The sequence below is a fragment of the Spermophilus citellus genome, assembly GCF_964194105.1.
Source record: "Spermophilus citellus genome assembly, chromosome: 3".
Lineage (NCBI taxonomy): Eukaryota > Metazoa > Chordata > Mammalia > Rodentia > Sciuridae > Spermophilus > Spermophilus citellus.
In genome coordinates, this window is record NC_138184.1 from 129,588,065 (window position 1) to 129,610,143 (window position 22,079).

A 22,079-nucleotide genomic window follows, 5' to 3' on the forward strand; every position below is an offset into this window, starting at 1 on the left:
ACCCAGGAGGAGACAATTGTGGCCAGAGAAGATACAACTAGGAACTGCAGCCTAATTCCCCCACCAGCCAGCCAGGCCATATCTGACAATAATGGCCTACATATGGCCTCATAGCCAAGTCTGACTTCTTTCTAAAAATGTGTCATGAAAAATTGTTTTGTTCTTAACATTTTTTATTTCAAGTTAAATCCATTATTTATACTTCTCAGCATTCATCCTATCCCATTAAAAATTATTGCTTTTATATCTTTACTTCTAAGATTTTAGGTAGTTTGATGAGCTGGGTCATTTTAAGGAAGATTTTTAGAAGTTATTTGTTATGGTTTGTATATGAGGTGTTTCCCCAAAGCTCATGGGTGAGACAAAGCAAGAAGATGCAGAAGAGGAATGATTGGATTGTGAGAATCTTAACCCAATCAGTGAATTAATCCCTGATGGAATTCAGAGTGGTAACTAGAAGCAGGTGGGGTGTGGCTGGAGGAAGTGGTTCATTGGGGGTGTGGCTATGGCATATATATTTTGTATCTGGAGCTGGAGTCTGTCTCTGTGCTTCATGATCATCACCAAGAGAGCTGCTTTACTCTACCACACTCTTCTGCCATGATGTTCTGCCTCACCTCCATCCCCGAGGAATGGACTAAGACCTGGACTAAGACCTCTGAAACCGTGAATCTTCAAATAAATTTTTCCTCCTCTACAGTTCTGCTGGTCAGATCCTTCAGTCACAGCAGCGAAAAACTGACTAAAGCATTATTGAGCTACAACATGGATGGGAGGTATGTTTTCTAAAATCTTTTCCATATCAGTGATAACTTCTTTTTTTTTTATTGGTTGTTCACAACATTACAATGCTCTTGACATATCATATTTCATAATTAGATTGAAGTGGGTTATGAACCCCCAATTTGACCCCAAATGCAGATTGCAGAATCACGTCGGTTACACATCCACAATTTTACATAATACCCTATTAGTAATTGTTGTATTCTGCTACCTTTCCTATCCCCTACTATCCCCCCTCCCCTCCCCTCCCATCTTCTCTCTCTACCCCATCTACTGTAATTCATTTCTCTCCTTGTTTATTTTCCCATTCCCCTTACAACCTCTTATATGTAATTTTGTATAGCAATGAGGGTCTCCCTTCATTTCCATGCAATTTCCCTTTTCTCTCCCTTTCCCTCCCGTCTCATGTCTCCGTTTAATGTTAATCTTTTCTTCCTGCTCTTCCTCCCTGCTCTGTTCATAGTTGCTCTCATTATATCAAAGAAGACATTTGGTATTTGTTTTTTAGGGATTGGCTAGCTTCACTAAGCATAATCTGCTCTAGTGCCGTCCATTTCCCTGCAAATTCTATGATTTTGTCATTTTTTATTGCTGCATAGTACTCCATTGTGTATAGATGCCACATTTTTTTTTTATCCATTCATCTATTGAAGGGCATCTGGGTTGGTTCCACAGTCTAGCAATTGTGAATTGTGCTGCTATGAACATCGATGTGGCAGTATCCCTGTAGCATGCTCTTTTAAGGTCTTCAGGGAATAGTCCGAGAAGGGCAATAGCAGGGTCAAATGGTGGTTCCATTCCCAGCTTTCCCAGGAATCTCCAAACTGCTTTCCAAATTGGCCACACCAATTTGCAGTCCCACCAGCAATGTACAAGTGTACCCTTTTCTCCACATCCTCGCCAGCACTTGTTGTTTGACTTCATAGTGGCTGCTAATCTTACTTTTTTACATCACAATTTGTATTCCTTCAAAGTTCTATAGAAGTAAAACAGAAAAAAATATGGCTTTGGAGAAATCACACTGTCTTGACTTTCAGTGGCACTATTGACAATCTGCGAGACAATGGGCACATTACTTAGCTTCTCAGAACCTCATGTTCCTCATGTGGACAACAGAGCTAACAATAAAGTGTATCTCATAAGATGATGAATAAGCAAATAAAAATGCTTAGATAAAAATCCAGTGAGTGCTCTGTAAATGTTAGTGATGAAGATGATGTGATGAATTAACAATGATGTAGCTCCATTGCCTTCTGGCATTCAGTGATATAGAGGAAAACATCTGCAGGCAACCTGAATATAGTTCATTTGAGGGTGCCCTGCTTTTCCCAATTCACTTTGTATAGGATATTTTTCTTAAAATTTGAAAAATTTACCAGGCTATGGCTTGGTCTTTTGTATCAATTTTGTTTGGAACAATATAAAAAAATCTCCAATTTTAGATTCTATTTCTCTGAACTGGGAATCCATCTTTAATTATAATGTTTTAAAATAATACCTACAATTTTATGAGCATGGATTTAAGATATGCTCATTATGGAAAATATGGTTAATGAAGAAAAGTCTAAATAAAATGAAAATATTCTATGGGGTTTGCATCCTTGAGAGCATAAACTTTAATTATGATGCATTTTGCTCTTCTTAAATAATTGTGCTCAACATTATTTAAAACTTTGCAGATAACATTTCTTGTTCTGTAGAAGAGATTTACAATTTGTAAGTGTTCCTCTACTTTTGGAAATTTGGGCTTTTCCCTCAAAAGGAATGACTTTCTGCAAACTATATTTTAAGTTTAAATTTGCTCCTTAGATAATGGGACAACAATTGCTAGCTACCTACCCAACATGCATTCTCCTTTTCCTCCTTAATAATAGAATCTCAATTTTATTTTGGATGATAATCTCCAACTAAGCACTATGTTTTGTAGCCTCTCTTTCTGATCACATCTGTGTTGTTTCCCATAGTTGTTTTGGGATTTCTCTTACATGTAGCTAAACCTAAATCTAATTGACACAGGAAAATTCCTTGATGTAGAAAACATGAATATTGTAATATTCTTTCTTGGGTTAGGAAATATGAATATTTTAAGTATTCTCCAAATTGCTTCTTGTGTCCAAATTGCTTTCTAACAGCACTTTCTACTTCCACCAGAATATGCAACATCAGATTCTGACAACTATTGGTAGGTAGCATTGAACATTATCAATTAAAAATAAGCTTAAAATAGAATCTCATTATCATTTTCATTTCCTTTTTTTGATTACTAGTGAGATTAAATATTTTTCTATCAAATTTTAACTAGCTATTTGAGTTTTTTTTAATACATTGAATTATAGTAACTTTCCACTGCCCAAATGATGCCTGGGAACGTACCCTCTTGTTTTAGGTGGATGTATTCTATAGATAAATCAATACTTTCAGTTTCCTTCCTGCATCATTCTTTCCCTGTAGTTATTTTGCAAGCTCTTGGATGATAATCTAATAACCTATTTCTGTACGTATTTTCCAAGACATCTCCCATTGTCCTCATGTCAGGTCTACACAGCCAGCTCCAATACACTCTCAGCACAAGAGGCAGGTTTCTTATAGGTCAGGGATCATGGAGGGACTGTGACTAAAGCTGGGAGCATACAGCTAGCTAATAACAATGAATCAGTGTTATTTAGTGTATGAGCTACTCTGTCTGTAGATGCCTGGGAGACCAGCATGGAGGGGCCAAATGGCTTTAATGTGAATTCAGTTGGTGGAAGGAATTTTGAGGTAACAGGCATCCTGAACAGATAATACTAGTTTCTCATTCAAAGCAGAAAATTGTTTCAATGCCTTTGAGCAAAAAAAAAAAAAAAAAAAAAAAAAAAAAAGGTCAGGGAAATTATGTACAATCATGTGTTAAATCCTATTGCTGAGTAATATTCCACTGTGTATGTGTACTACAGTTTCTTTATCCATTTATCTATTGAAGGGCATCTAGGTTGCTTCCACAGTTTAGCCTATTGCTAGGTAAACAGATTACTTCTTATTTTGAGTCAAGAATTCATGGCAACCTTCAGAGCGTAATACTCTCCTTTTGAGAATCATTGGCAAAGTTTCTTTTTCTTTTTCCTTAAACATGTATTTAATAGTATGCTCCAGTACTTAGCAACTTGATTATTAATGAATGTTCCTTTGATTTAATGTAAAATGTAATGTCTCTTGTAGTTTAAAATGATTTTCCATTGGAATTTGAAAGAGATATTAAAATTTCTTCTTATTTGGGAGTATTTTTATGAAGGGAAGTCATACATCAATGTTAAAACAATGCAAAATGCAAATTATTTATTTTATGGCTTTTAAAAAAGTCACTTCATCCCCCAGAATTCCATGTTACTTTGTACTTATTCTGGTGACAGTTACATTAAAATGTTTAACGTGACTTTCAGTTTTTTTCAGGAAAGAGATTTATATCTATAGTATTATGCAATGCAGAGGTCTTCCATCAATACCTACTGAAAAATTATTCAAGAGCTACGGTCATGCTTTGATCAAGGATGGTGGTATACATGATGGCGATCCCATAAGTCTATATGGCCTTGTGATGTTGTAGCCATCTTAGTTTGCATTAAGTATAATCTATGGATTTTTCCATGATAAAATCACCTAATGATGTATTTCTCAGAATAGATTCCAGCCATTAAGTGATACCTGACTCTATTGGTTTCATTTGATTGACTTTTCTGCCTTATTAACTCAAGAGAAGATAGAGTGTCCTAGTGGATACTGGTTCTTAAAAGAGAACACACACACACAATATTATGTGACTCTGGGAAATGTTCAAGTATATAGATTAAAATATTTGTGATGCGTAACAATTACTGCTCTTTGAAAAAAAATATCAAGGTCCAAAGACCAAGAAATACTAAAGGATTGTTGGTTACTATTTCAGATACCTTATTTAAGGTAATCTACTGTGATCATGTCTTTCTCTGCTTTTCTAGGTAAAATAATAATAATTTTAAAAATCCTTTCAAAGCACAAGGCATCTTCTGAGCACAAGGCATCTCTGCTACTCATTGTTTATTGGAGTACTTATATAAGTAGTTACAGAAGGTTAGGAAGGCAAAGTGATCAAGGAAAGAGGAGTGATGGGAGATGGAATAGGTGTGAGTTCAACTCTTGCCTCAGCTCTCATTGCTGGTGTGAGTTCCAAGGCTCTCTGAGCCTTAGTCTTAATATAGAATGGCAAGGCTAGGTGAACGTCAGAGATATTGTTTCATATACTGCTGTTATGCAGAACAAGTGGAATTATTTGTGAAGTAGTACTCATAAAGCCATTAACACCTTTGTTGGCTTCTAGATGATCAACAGGGCTGACTTGGAGAGTTGTTTAGAGATGTCCTACATGAAGGTATCCAGCCCATGATCCATGCATTAAAAGGTGTAGTTCTAGACTTTCCAGAAGAAAAGATGCCATACTAACCCTATATAGGTTCATGGTAGCTTTGAAATAGATCTTCTTATAATATTTGGGGTTTTCACTTTTATTTATTTATTTATTTTGCCTAATTCATGAGTTATTATCAAGTTTGAGCAAGGGGTGATAAGCTTCTTCACAAAGTAGAGCAAAACCAAAGTTTCTACCTCTATAAACATATGTTTTTGTGACTAATTTTTATTTTGGAGCATGTACTCGGAAAATACAGGTTGACTTACTTCTGTTATTATGTCACTTAAACAAGAAAATTGCTTTTTTCCCCTTTTATATGCTTTTGAGGATTTAGCAGAACTGCTGTCGCATTTAACTATAATATGCAATGATGGTGGTAGACCTGGAGTAAGCAAAATGTTCAATTAAGTTTGTAAGTTATGATTAAATTGGTCTTAATTAATTAGCACTTAACACATAGCAAACCATTTATATTATTTTATAATTTGATTCCCACTAGAATCCTATAAAGTATGGCAATATTATTAACCTTTTTGTGTGTGTGTGTTTAGCATAGTGCTTGGCAAATAATCAGACTTCAAGAAATGTCACCCGTTAATCCTGTTTTACATCTAAGGGAAATAAAACCAAAATGTAAGGATATTTATTCAAGGTCACACATATGGTTATGGGCAGAGCTAGGATTTAAGCAAGTATGTTAACTCTTCAAATGATAATTTGTAGCTCAAAAAAAAATTAGTAACACAAGTTGATTGACAAGCTAGAAAAAGTAAACTTCCACTTTCTAGTAATGTGCACCAGGTAATTCAGAGAACATCTAGTTAAGCTGTAAAATGCAAAACCAATCTGCTAGAAGGAGGATTGCCAGATAAAATATAGGATGCAGTTAAAACTGACTTTCAGATAAACAGATAATAAACTTTTAGTGTAAGCATGTCGTAAGTATTACATGGGATATATCAAAAAGATATTAGTTGTTTGTCTTAAATTCAAATTTAAGTAAGTATACTGTATTTCCTCCCCTAAATCTGGAAACGGTAGCCTTGAAGATATCAGGACCTAGCAAGGCAGTGGAAAATAAAATAATGAGGTCAAGATTCAGATGATAAAACTCAGAGATGAGCCCAGGATTTGCAGTTGCTATTTCCCTCGGGGGTGCCTGTGTTGATTCCCAAAAAAGCCTCTGAGAGACTGGAAGCTGAAAATAACTTTTGACAGAGTTGAAGGGTAAATGGCATAAAACTTGACTTCAGGGCCTGCTAAAGGAAGTCTCTAGCCAATCACTTATGATTCAAGTTGGATCCACAGAAGTTGAATAGATTAACTGTTGACAAATAACACTTGTCCAAGCCCTCCAAATCATCTCAAGTGTTGGAATTCAATTAAAGTTATTTTGAAAAGCTAGACATAAGTCAGAAAGAAATGTAAATCATCTCAGGAAAATAACATCATCATACGGTTCAAATTATTTATGCAAGTTTTCATTTATAATGGGTAATTCTCAATTAAAATTGACCAAGCACATGCAGAGACAAAAGCAATGTAAAAACAAACAACCTCAAAACTAAAAGCAACAACAGGCAATATAAGCAGATGCATGGGGCTTCCAGATATTTGAGTTACAGATGTAGGCTTTTCAGAACACACACTTACAACATTCAAGAAAATAAAAGATTGAAAACATTAGCACAGAATGAAGTCTGTAAAAAGAATCAACACCTCCAGAACCTGAAAAACTCTAGAAAACTCTGAAATTGTGAACTTAATGAATTGGTTTAACAGAAGACTAAACAAAATGAGAAGAAAATTTAGGAAACTGGAACATAAGTCAGAAAAACAATCAAGAATAGAGCATGCTGAGAAAAAAAAAATGGAAACACACAGAATACAAGCAGGTGATCTAAAATGTATAAATGGAAACTGAAAGGAGTGGAGAATGGAGAGAGGCATGGTACCAAATCTAAAAATCCTGCAAAAGTACTGAAAGACATCAAGCTATAGATTAAAAAATCTCTATGCATCCAAAAGAACAAAGCAACCCAACATCACAGTAAAACTTTGCAAAAGAAGAAGGAAAACATCAGTTAATGAAGGAAAAAAGCTAGATAACCTTCAAAGGAATAACAATTAAACTGATTGATGACTTTAAACTGACTTATGACTTTATAACCATGGAAGACAAAGGACTGAGAGCTTCAAAATGCTGAAAGAAGATAACTGTCACATGAAATTCTATAACCAGTAAAAATAATCTGTAAGAAGAACACAATTGTCTCCTGTTGCTGTCTGAACACGACAAGTTGCCAGCGTCAAGAATATCTGAACTTCCTGGCAAGTTTTTAGCTGCACATGTTACAATATCTGCAGGGCACAAGTACCCAGATCTTATGAGCCAAAGTGTGCCAAGAATTGATGCATCAGACAGATGTCGGTGAGCACAGTGGAGAGATGTCTTCCATCGTGAAGTCACCTATTTATGCAGACAAACCAAATTATCTACAGGGTAACATTCTACTTAATTCTATTCATATTTCATTTGCAAAATAGACGTGAGACAAATATAAACTATGTCCTCAAAATCCAAGAAAAACAATTTTATCTCAAGAAGTTATAATCCCTGTGAAAGACGCATACTCAATAGTTATCTAGAAGGAGTAATGGAAAGGATAATAACTTCAAATGCTCAAGAAGATGAAGAAGCAAGGAAAGAATAAGATAAATGAAATTGAACCTGAAGGATATTTGATTTCAGTAAGAGGAAATAATAAGAGCAGCACTTTTGAGAAAATATTAATGATATGAAAACTTAAGACTTTCCAGTCTATTCCTGTGTGCACTATGCTCATTTGTATTTTTAACAAAATAAATATGAATTAAATGGATTTTTAAGAAATAAGCAGCTTAGAGAACAGCTGTGACTTTTGATCCAAATAAAAGGAAGAGTGAAGGGCTTTCAAATAAATGCAGATAAATGGAATTAGCGTCTGTTGATAAGGTTTCTGCTATAGTTTGGAACTTAAATGTCCACCAAAGGCCAGAGTTAAAGGCCTGGTCCCCAGTTTGATGTGGTGGAATCTTGTGGGAGAAAGGTAGGCCACTGGAGGTGTGCCCTCAAGGGGGATATTGTGACTCGGGCCTCTTCTTCATTTCCCTTTGACCACCGTGAGATGAGCAGGCAGCAGAACAACCTGCCCCCACTATGATGTGCTGCTTCACCCCAGGTCTCAAAGTAATGGGGCCAACTATCCATGGACTGAAACTTCTGACACTGTGAGCCAAAATAAATCTTTCCTTCTTATGATTATCTTAGGTTATTTGTTACAGTAATGGAACATTGACTCACACAACATCTAACACTGAAGATTTCACTATTAATGCAAATATTTAATATTAAAAATTTTATTTTAATTGAAAATTGAAATAGCCTGTTGTATCATCATAAGGCAGAATTCTAAAGCTTCTCATGCCTCAGGCTCTGGTTTGGGCCACACCAGAAATAAGCAGAGTTATCTTTTATGACACATTTAATTTTAGCAGGTTGTACTGAATGACTCATTTAAAAGAAAAAAAAATATGTAATTTTAAAAGCCATTTTAATTTGTACCAAAATAACGACAACAAAAACAAAACAAAAAAATATCTGAGTCTTATGGTATCATATTGATTTGTCAAAATTTGCTTAAAAATCATCTTACTTAAATTTTCACTTTCCAAACTTATATGATTTAGAATGCTATGTTAAGGGCTGGCTATCTTAATTTAAATTTAAATTACATTGGGAAATAACTGAAAATATAAGTCATAAATTTTGAATAAGCAGAGATTTTGCATCTCTTTGTATTTCACATTTACCTAACTCACAAAAATACGCATGTGATAGTTGTGTTTCTCTAATAGCTACATTATGAGCTATCTGATAATTTGAATGAATATGCTTAATTACAACTTCTTTTTGAAGTAATTGTGATAATTGACTTTTTTTTAGCACGAAGGACTGTGGATTATTTGACTAATTTCCTATTTGGAATAGAAGAATAAATCCCATGTTAATGATTTTAATATGGTAAAACTGTTCACAATAAACCATTGTGTGAAATGACACTGGAACTTTAATTTATAGTAAACACTTATTTTAGGTGCCAGAGGGCCAATTCCAAACTCAAAAAACAATCTAATGAATGTATTTTGTTTCCAATTCAAGTGCTGATTACTGTAACCCCTCTATCTTTCTCAGACAGAATTTCTGATCTGGAGGTCATTGCATGTGGAGTTAAAAGGTAATTAGAGACTTTCTCTTCCTGCTAGGATAGAGTAGTTGTAGCATATTACTGTTTCAACTGCTAAGTAGATAAGCTAATTTCAATACAAAATGTTTAAAAGCACTCTAAGGAAATGGGAGTGACCAGTTCTAAATATTCGGGAAGGTGAATCACAGCTGATAGCCTGAAACCTCTTTTCCCTGGTAGCTGTCATGTGAGACCAGAATTTTCCTAGTTTTATGCTAGTTTTTCTCAGCTAGTTTTCCAGCAGACATTTGCCAAATCTCGATGCCTTGAGGGCAAAAGATTAAAGATATAATCATGAAAACATCTAACAAGTAGAGGCAAAATTTCCCATCTGATGATATTGAGATCTGCCAGAGAGGGGCCCCTGATAAAACCTCTCGCTGTTTATGAAAACCCTGGAGAGGAGTCCATAGGAACAGGGTAGGCCAGAGGGAGACTAAGCCTTACTAAAACTGGACTACTCTTCATTTGGCTTACTTTCTTATTGGGCTAAGGCCATCAGTTCCCCCATTGCTGAGCTGGAGAAATGGGAAATCTTCTGCTCTGGTTTGGATGTGGTATGAGCGTGTCCCACAAAGGCTCATGTGTTGGAGGCTTGATCCCAGAATGGTGATATTGGGAGATAGTGTGAAACCTTGAAGAGGTGGAGCTTAGGAAGGGTTTTCTAGTTCAATGAAAGGTATACCCTTGGAACAGACTGTCAGATTCTAGTTTCTCTCTGCCTTTCTATTTTGAGATGTGTCTTTCACTTCCACATGTACTCCCACCATGGTGTTGTCAGGCACTAATGGGGCTTTATGATCTTGGCTTTTCAGTCTCTCAAACTATGAGCTAAACAAGACTCTTTCTTTATAAAGTAAGCTTGCCTCAAGTATCTTGCTATGAAAAACTGATTCATACACCCTCTCTGGAGGAGGGTGCCATCACATAAAGTCACTATAATATTCTACATCCAATGTATGGCATCTGGTAGAAAGTATAGTGATAAACAGAAGAAAAAACCAAAAACAAGGAGAAAAAATGGAAACAGGATCTCGATAAAGTCATCAGACAAAGACTTTGAAGAAACTATGATTTACATATGCATAAAATGTATAAATAAGTATATACTTTGCCAGAAATTAAAACCAATAGAAAAGAATCAAATGAAAAATGGAGTAGCTGAAATTCAGAATTTAATGTACGTGTTTAGTAGCAGATCAGATAGAGCAGAAAGTTAGTCCATGGAGGATGAGTCAACAGAAAATATCCAGACTGAAAGAAGTGAGAGGAGAGAAAGGATGGAAAATATAGAGGAGAGAAAAAGGGACATAGGGATCATGACCTATGTAACTGGAATTCCAGAGAACCGGATAAAGGAGGTAATAGATTATCAATCAGGTTAAAAACCAAAGCCACTTCTAAGCTCATGGTGGTTAAACTTCTGAAATACAAAGACAGAAAAGTCCTAAAAGCATCAGAGGGGAAAAACACATTATTTTCAAAAGAATGACAAGGAGACTCCACTGACTTTTCAGGAGACAGAGAAATGACATTCCTAAGGGCTGAAGAAGAAACAGCTGACCTAGAATTAATTCTACATAGTTCATGAAATCATTCTTCAAAAATAAAAGTGAAGTAGTGATGTTTCCAGACAAACAGAAACCAAGAGGATTTATCTCTGGCAGGCCTGCACAGAAAAACTAAAAATAAACAAACAAACACTAAAGGGAGCACTTTCCTCTTCAAAGAAAAATAATCCCAGACAGAATGCAGATGTGTGAGAAGGATGAGGAGAAATAGAAAGGGTTAAAACTGGAGTAAAGTTTGCTTCTTGATTTGGGCGCTATTTACATGGAAGAATTCCCTTTCTGAAAATTCATAAGTTCTGCATTTAAATTTGTCTACTTTTCTGTGTGTGTTGTGCTTCTATGGCTTTCACCAAAATAAAGCAAAATAAAAACTGCTTAGAGGAAAATTTATAGTTTTATGGCATACATAAAAAGAAGAATGGTGAAAAACCAATGAGCTAAGCAGCAATCTGAAGAAATTAGAAAAAGAACAACAAATTAAAAGAACAACCAAGTAAGGCAGAAAGAAGAAAATAATCAAAAAGAGCAGAAAGGAATTACACAGCAACAGACATATAGAATTTCAAGAAAACTAAGAGATGGGCCTTGAAAAGACTAATAAAAAAAATCCCTGGAGAGGAATATAGAGGACATAAGTAACATAAGAAATGAAAAATGAACGTCACATAACGGTGACACTGCCATCCCCTACCCTGGACCTGGCCAGCTGAGACACTTCTAAGCCTTCCCTGGGCTTTCAGTTTGGAGGTAGGGATTCAAAAATTTCCTCAAGGCCAGGGACAGGAGTGGCAATGATACCACCATGAAGTCTAGTGCCACAAAAATCTCTAACCCTGGAATACTGGAGTAGATCCCTCTTGTCAATCCAAGTGGATGGAGAGGTCTTGGATGGACAGATGGTAGAGGACTGAGTTTAATGGAACTGAGGTCAGACACTAAAACCAGAATGCTTTAGGGCTGACAATCGATCATATTATAGGGCTCCAGAAAGTAGAAAGAATCACTATTGGCATGAAGGGAAAAGGGCCATATGGAGATCCTTCCCCACATCCTAAACTGAATACGAATGTTTTCAGTCAGTCTTGACCTGCTGGAGGGTGGTCCGGGGGTCTTTCTAGGAAGCACATACATTCCTTAGATATTAACTAACAACTTTTTCTGCATTAGTGCTCCAAAGAGGCTCAAGAAAAAAACTGGGACAAAGGTATACATACATTAGGGAAGTGTTTTTGTTTTTTGTTTCTTTTTGGTGTGTGTGTGTGTGTGTGTGTGTGTATAGGAGAGAAGAAATCTCAATGTGACATTTCAAATGAAGGGCTTATTGTCAGGGAGAGGGCTTTGAGTATTGCCTTCTAAAATTGTATCAAAGGGAGAACCATGAATGAAAGTGGGGTAGCTGCTTCAGAAAGTCTGATAAATAGGCCCATGAAGAAGGCAGGGCTCAAGTCCATGACCATTCAGGAGCTTGAGGGGGTTACAACAATCTGTTGAGTGATCTGGTTATGTCACCTGGAGGTTCCAGGTGGTAGTTCAAAGTAGGGTATCATTTCTGAATTGTGATCACCAAAATTCTTGTGACCTATTTAACAAGGCTGAAGTGTTAACAGTTTTAGGGTCACTGGTCATACAGAAGTGTGTGGGAATGTGTCCTGCAGGTGTTTATGGAGAACTATGCTTTAACGTTGTGAGTAAGTTACTTGAACTGCCCAACAGGATGCAAGACAGGCACAATACACAGGGGTAGGCTTCTCTGGTGAGGAGCAACAGGAATACCCTCCAGTGAATGAGACTTCTTTATCCCTCCATTCCCCAATTCATCTCAGGGTGCCTCTCCTCTGCCCCCGATCAATTTTTCCTTGGACTCTAGGATACACTATTAAACTTTATTGTTTGATGCTCAGTCAGGACTAATTTGGTCAGCTGCAGGTGAGGCTAAATAGTTTCTTGGGAAAACAATCTTGCTGGTAAAAAAACATTCATGCATGCTGTTCCAGCCTTAGGAAAGCCCACCCACCAGTTTTGGCTCCCTGGTAATTAGGGATTGGTAAATTGAAGCATGCATAAAAATGCCAGGCCATCTGGCATGCTGCATATTGAATTGGCAGCTGTTTTCCCAGTTGCAGTTGATTCAGAACTGGGATATAGTAACAGGATGCTGGGGGGTGGGGGGGACCTTGGCATGAAAAATGCAGCCTTTGCAGCAAGTCTTTTCTAAAAAAAGTACATTGGGTTCTGTTATGGTTTGAATATGAGGTAGTCCCCTGATAAGCTCATGTGCAAGAATGTTAAAAGGTGAAATGATTAGGTTATGAGACCTGTAACCTAATCATTAAATTAATTCATTTGAAGGATTAATAATTTGAGTGGATTAACTGAGTCATAATGTTAGGCAGGTGGGGCTAGAAAAAGTAGGTCACTAAGAGTATGACCTTGGGGTTTACATCTTGTTCTCCTGGCTCTGCCTCTCTGTCTCTGTCTCTGTCTCTGTCTCTCTCTTTCTCCTTTCTGGCTACTATAAGGTGAGCAGATCTCCTGTACCACCCCTTTCTTCCATGTTGCTCTGCCTCACCTTGGGCCCAGAGTACTGCAGTTGGCTGACCACTGACTGAACCTTTACTTTTTCTCCTCTAAGTTGTTCTTGTCAGGTATTTTGGTCAGCACAATGAAAAGCTGACTAACACAGGTTCCATTGGTGTGGAATTTCATAAAAAAATATTTGTAGGTTTGGAGTTTGCTGGAATTATTTCTGAATGGAAAAGCATTTCTGAACTGAAGGTATCTTCACTATTAGGCTAAACTGAAGAGGCCATCCAGGAAAAGTCTGTTGACACAGATGCTGTGAAGTACAGATCAAATAAAAAGTGAGGAATCAGGTACGCAAACCATCCAGTACAACTTGGGAAATAGAATGTGCTTTTCCCGGTATGCTGTCCATCATGTACAGGTCACTTGGCTGACTTGGAGATTTCACCTTGGTGTCCCCAAACATATATTTTTTTTCTGGTTAGGCTTGATGATGAGTGTATCAGATGACCCAGAACTGTCCTGGGTGGAAGTGCAGAGGTAGGAGAGGTGACAAGATCTTGCTTGAGTGGGAGGTGTTGGCAGGAGTTCTTTAGTTCCAGCAAGGAGAGATCATTAGAGAACAGTCCTAAGCACACACAAATATCCCAATGTTCACTATTTCCTTACTTCTCTACTTCCTGTAGATAGCAGGAATCACAGGCTTTGTGAGATCCTTCCCCTGTTCCTGGTGTTGCTTAGCTTGCTGCCCACTTGTTAGTTTGGAACTATCTGTAAGATTTGCATTATCCTCCCACCTGTCTATTTGGATCTGCAGACATTTTATTTCCTACAAGTGTTTCTCAGGGTACCTTTCCTGGTCCTTTAGACATGTTTTGGATCCCTTGGCTTCTTTTCCCACCCTAGTGACAACAGCACAGTTAATCACTTTCTTCTTTGTATTCTCCCATTGAGTCTTAGAGCAGAGCACTGCCCACAAATGTTATCCAGTGCAGAGATAGGGAACTACAGGGACTAAGCAGGTGAAAATCCCATGGAATAGGAGTGAGCTAGGGTTGGAGAAAAAGGTTTTTCCTTCAGAAAGCTTGAGAAAGAATGCTGGATATTTTTTTTTAAGAGTCCAGATTTTTTAAGAATTTGCTTTGTGGGTCTCTAAGACAGTTTGATCTGCTATAGAAAATCCTAGATTGGATGGCTTAAACAACAAATGTTTATTTTCCAGTTCTGGAGGCTGGGAAATAATGTAAAATCAAGGTGCTGATATATATGGTTTCAGGTGAGGCTCTGTTTCTGGTTTGCAGATGGCTGTCTTCTTGTCCTCACATAACAGAGAGAAAGTTCATGTGTTACTTTCTCTTTTCATAGGGGCATTAATCCCATTATGAGGACCCACCTTCCTGATTTTAACCCATCCCTAATTATCTCCCACTCACCTCCAAATACCATTACTTTTGGGATGAGGGCTTTGTTTTGGTTCGAACCTAGAATATCCCCTAAAAGCTCATGTGTTGAAAGCATGGTCCACAATGCAGCAAAGCTCAGAGGTGGGGCTTTTAGGCAATGATTGGATTATGAAGATGTTGGCCTCATCAGTGGATTAATCCTTTTGATGGATTAATGCATTGATAGCTGGAGAGACTACTGGGAGATAGACCTGGCTGGAGGAAGTAGGTCACTGAGAGTATGCCCTGGAAAAGTTTATCTTCTCCTGGGTGCCTTCCTCTCTCTCTGCTTCATGGCTGCCATGAGATTTTTCCACAACACCCTTCTGCCATGATGGTCGGCCTCGCCTCAGGCACAGAGCAATGGAGTTGGCTGACCCTGGACGGTTACCTTTGAAACTGTAACCTCAAATAAACTTTTCTTATTTTAAGTTGCTCTTGTCAGGTATTTTGTTCACAGTGACACAAAGTTGACTAACACAGGTTTCAACATTTGAACCGGTGGGGGGAGGGGCACAAACATTCAATTCACAGCAGTGAGGTTGTAAGGTCACTGTGGCCACTTCATCAATGTCCCATACCTAAGGCTTCTATTTAGCTGGTTCTGATATGTGTTTATTTTAAACCCTGAATTGCCTGAAATTATATATATAATCCTCTGCTATCTCTGCCATCTTCTTATTACAATAAATTAGGGGAGTCAACTAACTCCATTTTTCTGTCATACTCTCTTGTTATAGGTCTGACCCAGAGACTACCTGGACCCCTCTCTCCACCATATTTATTCTTCTAGCAGCGACATTCAACTTTTTCATCTCAATAACCATTTGTGGGAAAGATTAGACTTAATGGTTTTATTGTCTTTGAGTCTAAGTATCATGCTTCCTATACCAAAATATCAAGCACTAGCTTAATTAATTCTTTAATTGAATAAATATTTATTAAGTCCCACTAAGGGTAGATGCTAGCAATAAAAAAAAACTTTTTAAAATAGTATCTAGGTGTTGAAATTACGGATGAATTTTTGCTTTGATCTTTTCTTCAAATTTTCTGTAGGGAATAAGTAGTTTTATAAATGCATATGCAAACAGAATTCATACCTAACAACTACATCAAAGTGAAAGAGATTCTGGATTTATGTGTGAGAAGGTGATGAAAATCCTGGGTAGTCTGTCTTTTAATGTGACTTTCTCTACACCGTTTTATGGTGGGCATGTCCTTAGGGTGATGCTTAATAATAAATCTCGGAATAATCTGGTTGGGAAGAAGGCTATGCATTAAATATCTCAAATTTTCTTCCAGATCTCCTTTCCAGCAGTTGGTTTTAAATCTATCTTTACCATTGCTATGGTTTGGATAAATGTCTCTCGAAGGCACATATGTTAAAGGTTTTGACCCAAGCTTGATGCAGTTTTGGAGGTAAGAGAAACTTTATGAGCTGGGGGCCTAAGGTTGGCATTGTAGCTCAGTGGTAGAGTGCTTTCCTAGCACATATGAGGCACTGGGATCGATCCTCTGTACCACATAAAAATAAATAAATAAAAGAAAGGTATTTTGTCCATCTACAACAACAACAACAACAACAACAACTAATAATAATAATAATAATAATAATAATAATAATAATAAAATAAAGCTGGGGCCTAGTGGGAAGTCTTCTGGTCACTGGGGATGTGCCCCTTTAAAGGGATAGTCTCTTTCACGCCTGGCCATAGGTTTCCTCCCCAACACACTCCCACCACACTATGCCACCACAGACCCAAAGCAATGGGGCTAATCCTTCATGGGCAGAAAGCTCCCAAACTGTGAGCCAAAATAAATCTTTCCTACTTATAAGTTGATTAACTCAGGGATTTGTTTGAATAATGGAAAGCTGACTAACACAATGACTGTATTCTCTGGTCATGGATTTGAGCACAGTGAGGAATGGGTTTCCCAATCTCATGTCCAAATAATTTCCTTTCCAACCATACTAGGGAGGTAAAGCCCCAGGAAAAACTCCTACTTCAGAGTTATCTCCAGTATATAAGGCAGCACCCCAACCCTCCATAAGACTGGGGTTTTGCACCAAATCTCCATCCTAGCAGTGGGTGCCCTTACTAGCCTATTTTGGTTTTATGGGGACATAATGGGGATGACAAGCAGGCTCTGAAGGAAAACTGCCTTGGTTCAAACCCTTGTCCTACCAACTGTGTGTTACCTGTGACTACTGCACCAGCTGTACTAACTTCCTGTAGCTCAGGTCCCTCATCCACAAAGATCAGCTATTTGGGATTTTTATAAAGATTAAATGGGGCAATATGTTTAATGTCCTTAGGGTGATGCTTAAGATATCAGGAAAACAGAGATGTTTAGGTGCTGGAATTACGATTATCATTTTACTCAGGATAACAGCCTTAACCTATACCATAGCTCAGGGTCAGATCTTGTGGCTTATGTACAGATTCCCAGGGATGAGCATGGGTCACCCTCCTGGAATGACCGGAGCCACATTTGTTCCCATCTGCTATGTCTGTCTGTCTAATTGGACACTGTGGTGATCAGCTTGCCATGCCCTTCAGACACTGCCTTACCCACCTGGCTGCAGGTCCAGACACAGCATCTTAGGTAGGTCAGTGTCCTCTGTCTGCCCCACATACATGCCTACCAAGTTTGGTCTCTTGCTGCCCTCACCTACCACAGGCCTTCAGAGGAAGCTATCATGTGTACCCATCTTATAAAAATAAAAACAGGCATAATTCTCTCTCCTTATATTGTAGAAACCTTCTATGGGTCAGAGATAAGGAGGACCTCAGCAACCCTGGCTAAATATTGTGCAAAGGAGATTTATTTTGTGTATAGAGTGCTTTGAGAGGGATGAAGAGAATTTCTTTCTTTTTTTTTTGAGAGTTCTAAGTTTATCATGTTTACAGAGATTAAAATCACTCTTATGTTTTTCCAATTTCTTATTATTTCCCTTTGTGTTAAGAAAAGGGCACTGTAGAGAGGTCAGCAGAAGCACATTTCTTCCCATATCTTCATCTCTATCCTACACCTTCCAGCTGCTCCACCCACATTTCCAGGCATCCTGTCCCTAGTTGGTTAAGTGCTTCTGGAAAAGGCCTGACTCCTCAACCATTTTCTAGATCATGATCCTTTTTGACTCTTCATGGGCCTCAACCCATCATGCTGTTTCAGGGATTTGTTTTAGTAATGGAAAGCTGACTAACACAATGACTGTTATTCTCTGGTCATGGATTTGAAAGCACAGTGAGGTCCCTCCTAGGTTCTTTCATGGTGCTACTAACCACAAATAGCTAAACCCAGGCTCTTGCCTATAGAATCTGCACATCCAATAAGTACTTGTATGAATCCCCTGCAGTTTTCAATAGGCCACATTTTGAGAAACACTACTTTATGCTCTCCCTAAACAAAGTACTTCAGTTCAAACATCACTTGTTCCTTTCCCATCTCTTTCTAAGCCAGGTCCTTCTCATGAGCACCTAAGGCCATTTACGACTATTGCATTCTTCCCCAGAGACACTTCAACCTCAATTTGGCATCTTAATTTTTCAAATTAAGATGTCTTTTTTAGACTAGGATCATGATCTATATAACCAGGCTAATGCTCCTTCTATGATTTACTCTTCCCTCACACACATATCCAGCTCCTCCCCAAACCATGTTAAGATACCACCTCAGCCTCTTTCTAATTCATCCTCTTCCATTTTTTCTCATTTAATGGGCTCCCTATTTCTCACCTGTTTTTGTGCCATAGTTCCTGTTGGTCTTAGGCTTACAGGGTTAGGATACTTCAGTGCACTTTCTGCATTGCTGCCAAGACAAAATGTCTAGAATGCAAGGCTAATCAGGATGTTTCTTCACAGAGAGCATTTCAGGAGCTTTCTGTGCTCTGTAAGCCCATATCTACACTGCCTAGAACCTCTGGGTCACAGGATCCTTCCCCAGAATTTTTCTTTTCTTTTTTAAAATTTTAAAAAAATCCTTTTTATTAAAGAAGTTTTTGCAACAATAAATAAAGGATGTCGTCTCCTTCAAAAGTTAAGGCATCAGTCCCTTGGTACTGAATTTGAAACTTCATTGAAAACAAATGGCACTTAGTTTTATTTTCTTTCCTAATTTGGATGCCTTATATATTATTTTTAATAGATTTTTATATACCACATGTAACATTTACTTACAATATTTACAGATACATTTTGATATTCTCCAATTATGATAATACAATTCTCAGGAAAGTTATATAATTATTACTACACAATGAAGTAGCTGTTTCTGAATAATTTAAGAGAACATGTATTGTATTGCTGCATAGTTTAAGGTGTTAGAGTTGGTTCTCTTGCATTCCCTATCCTGATTTTGGATCAAACCTTCTTGCTGTGATGGAAGCTCACAACCACTACTGAAAAGAGATTCTTTCTTTCTTTTTAATATTTTTTTAGTTGACAATGGATCTTTATTTATTTATATGCGGTGCTAAGAATCAAACCTGTGCCTCACACATGCTAGGCAAGTGCTCTACCACTGAGCTACTACCCCAGCTCAAGAGATTATTTCTTTTTTTTTAAAAGTAATTTTTTTTTCTTACCTACTTCAGACTCACCGCATCACTACTCTCCACCTCAGTGCCTTTCCAGTACTTTCCATTTCTACCTGGCCCCCAAAAGCTAGTCCTTTCTTTCCACTGGTCATATTTACCCAGAATTCATGGATGGTGATCAATCTTTGCACCAGAGCCAAGTACAGAAAGAAGTTGTGCCTGTCTCTCCTTGCTATAGTTTGATCCTTGAATATCCTCCACAAGAGGATGTGTTGAAGACTTGGTCCCCATAGTGGTATTATTAGGAGTCTCCATAGCCCTTTAAGAGAAGGTGCCTGTGGGAGGTCCTGAGGTCACTAATAGTATGCCCTTGAAGAGGGGCTTGGCCTCTTCCTTTCTTCCCTTTTGCTTCCTGGCTCATGCTGCAAACAGTTTTGCTCCACCACATGCTCCCCACCACTGCCATCCTGCCATGGTGTGCTGCCTTACCACAAGCCCAAAGGAATGGGGCCAATGGATCATGGACTAGAACCTCCAAAACTGTTAGCCAACTTTTCTTTTTATAAGTTACTTATCTCAGATATTTCTCTTTTTTAAATATATATTGGTGGTTGATAGACCTTTATTTTATTTATTTATTTCTATGTGCTGCTGAGAATCGAACCCAGTGCCTCACACATGCTAGGCCAGCGCTGTACCACTGAGCCACAACACCAGCCTTCAGATTTTTCTTTACAGAGATAGAAAGTTGGCTAACATATCCCTGGTGGAATTCAAGAACCTTGATGAGCAGGAATGAAACTCTCATTTCCTGATCTGAAACTGTGATTCCCTACAGTTCCTAGGAGGCTCCCAGCCCTATCAGATTAAGAGGCATGGCAACTCAAGGTTAATCTAGGAAAGTCTAAGCATGGGTGACTAGGATCTTGACCGCTTATTTGTGTTAAGAGTTTTCATCTTGTTGGGAGAATCTGAGATATTTTGACAAAAAGCCAGAATTACCTTTTGTATTGTTGTGAATCTGAATTGAATCATTTGGTTATATCTTTTTTTTTATGATTTTTTTTATTTTATTGTTGGTTGTTCAAAACATTACATAGTTCTTAATATACCATATTTCACAGATTGATTCAAGTGGGTTATGAACTCCCATTTTTACCCCGTATACAGATTGCTGTGTCACATCAGTTACATTTCCATTGATTTACAAATTGCCTTTCTAGTGACTGATGTATTCTGCTGTCTATCCCATTCTCCACTGTCCCCTCACCCCTCCCCTCCCCTCCCCTCCCCTTCTCTCTCTCCATCCCCTCTACTATAAATCGTTTCTTCCACTTATATAATTTTTCTCCTACTCCTCCTTTCCTCTTCTATGTAATTGTGTATAACCCTGAGGCTCACCTTCCAATTCCATGCAATTTCCCTTAACTCTCACTTTCCCTCCCGCCTATCATCCCTGTTTAATGTTATTCTTCTTCTCCAGCTCTTCGTCTCTACCCTGTCCTTGGTTACTCCCCTTATATCAAAGAAGACATTTGACATTTGTTTTTTAAGGATTGGCTAGCTTCACTTAGCATAATCTGCTCTAATGCCATCCATTTCCCTCCAAATTCTATGATTTTGTCATTTCTTAATGCAGAGTAATACTCCATTGTGTATAAATGCCACATTTTTTTAATCCAAGACCTAACAAGAGCATGCTACAGGGACACTGCTATATCGATGTTCATAGCAGCACAATTCACGATAGCAAGATTGTGGAACCAACCTAGAAGCCCTTCATTTGGTTATATCTTTACGTAATAATGGTCAGTCACTCTTTGTTATTTAATCTCAGAGACTGAGACTCCCATGGACTGAAGGTTGACTTTAATGCTCCCCAAATGTATTGGAATACTTGACATGATAAGAAGGGATTGCTTGAAACAGTTTGGCTTCTCACATTGAACGGTTTCAGGATAAGACTGCCATGTCCCCTTATTCCTGTATTCTGTCTTCCCACCTGGACCTCTGACCTCCATCGTCACAGCCCCACTCTCTCATTTCCCCTGTTCAGTTAGAAACACTGTGCTCTTAGTTTTGCCTCTGGCAGGCTAGTGTAGCCAAAGGATGACCAGCTAGTGACCAGAGGCCTTCTCAGCCCTCTTCCTGCCTTCTGTCAGATGCTGCAAACTACAGCTGTGATTACTGTGGTTAGTAAAGGCAGATACATTTTCTTTAAGTTACATGGTACAAATAGTACCATTTTAATCACATTATCCTAAAACTAAAAGTAAAACAAAAACAAAGTAACAATGGTAATCTATGTCACATTAAATCTAAGCACCTTGATCTTTCACATAATTCTCAGCTGAACGCCAGACGGTCACAGCTCTCTGCATCCTTCACAGTTTGGAAGTGTCTCCTCTGCCCAGCTCTGCTTAGGTCTCTGCCTATCAGTGCCATGCCCTTTAATCTTTCTCTTTTGTGAAGACCTAGTCCAAAAAGCTATCTCTAAGCAATTCTAATATT

The 22,079-nt window shown here is 38.0% G+C and overlaps 1 protein-coding gene across 1 annotated transcript in view; it reads right to left on the reverse strand.

The window, feature by feature from the left end:
- Positions 1-22,079, reverse strand: part of HECW1 (HECT, C2 and WW domain containing E3 ubiquitin protein ligase 1) — a 344,889-nt gene that overhangs the window by 191,548 nt on the left and 131,262 nt on the right. The window lies entirely within an intron of this gene.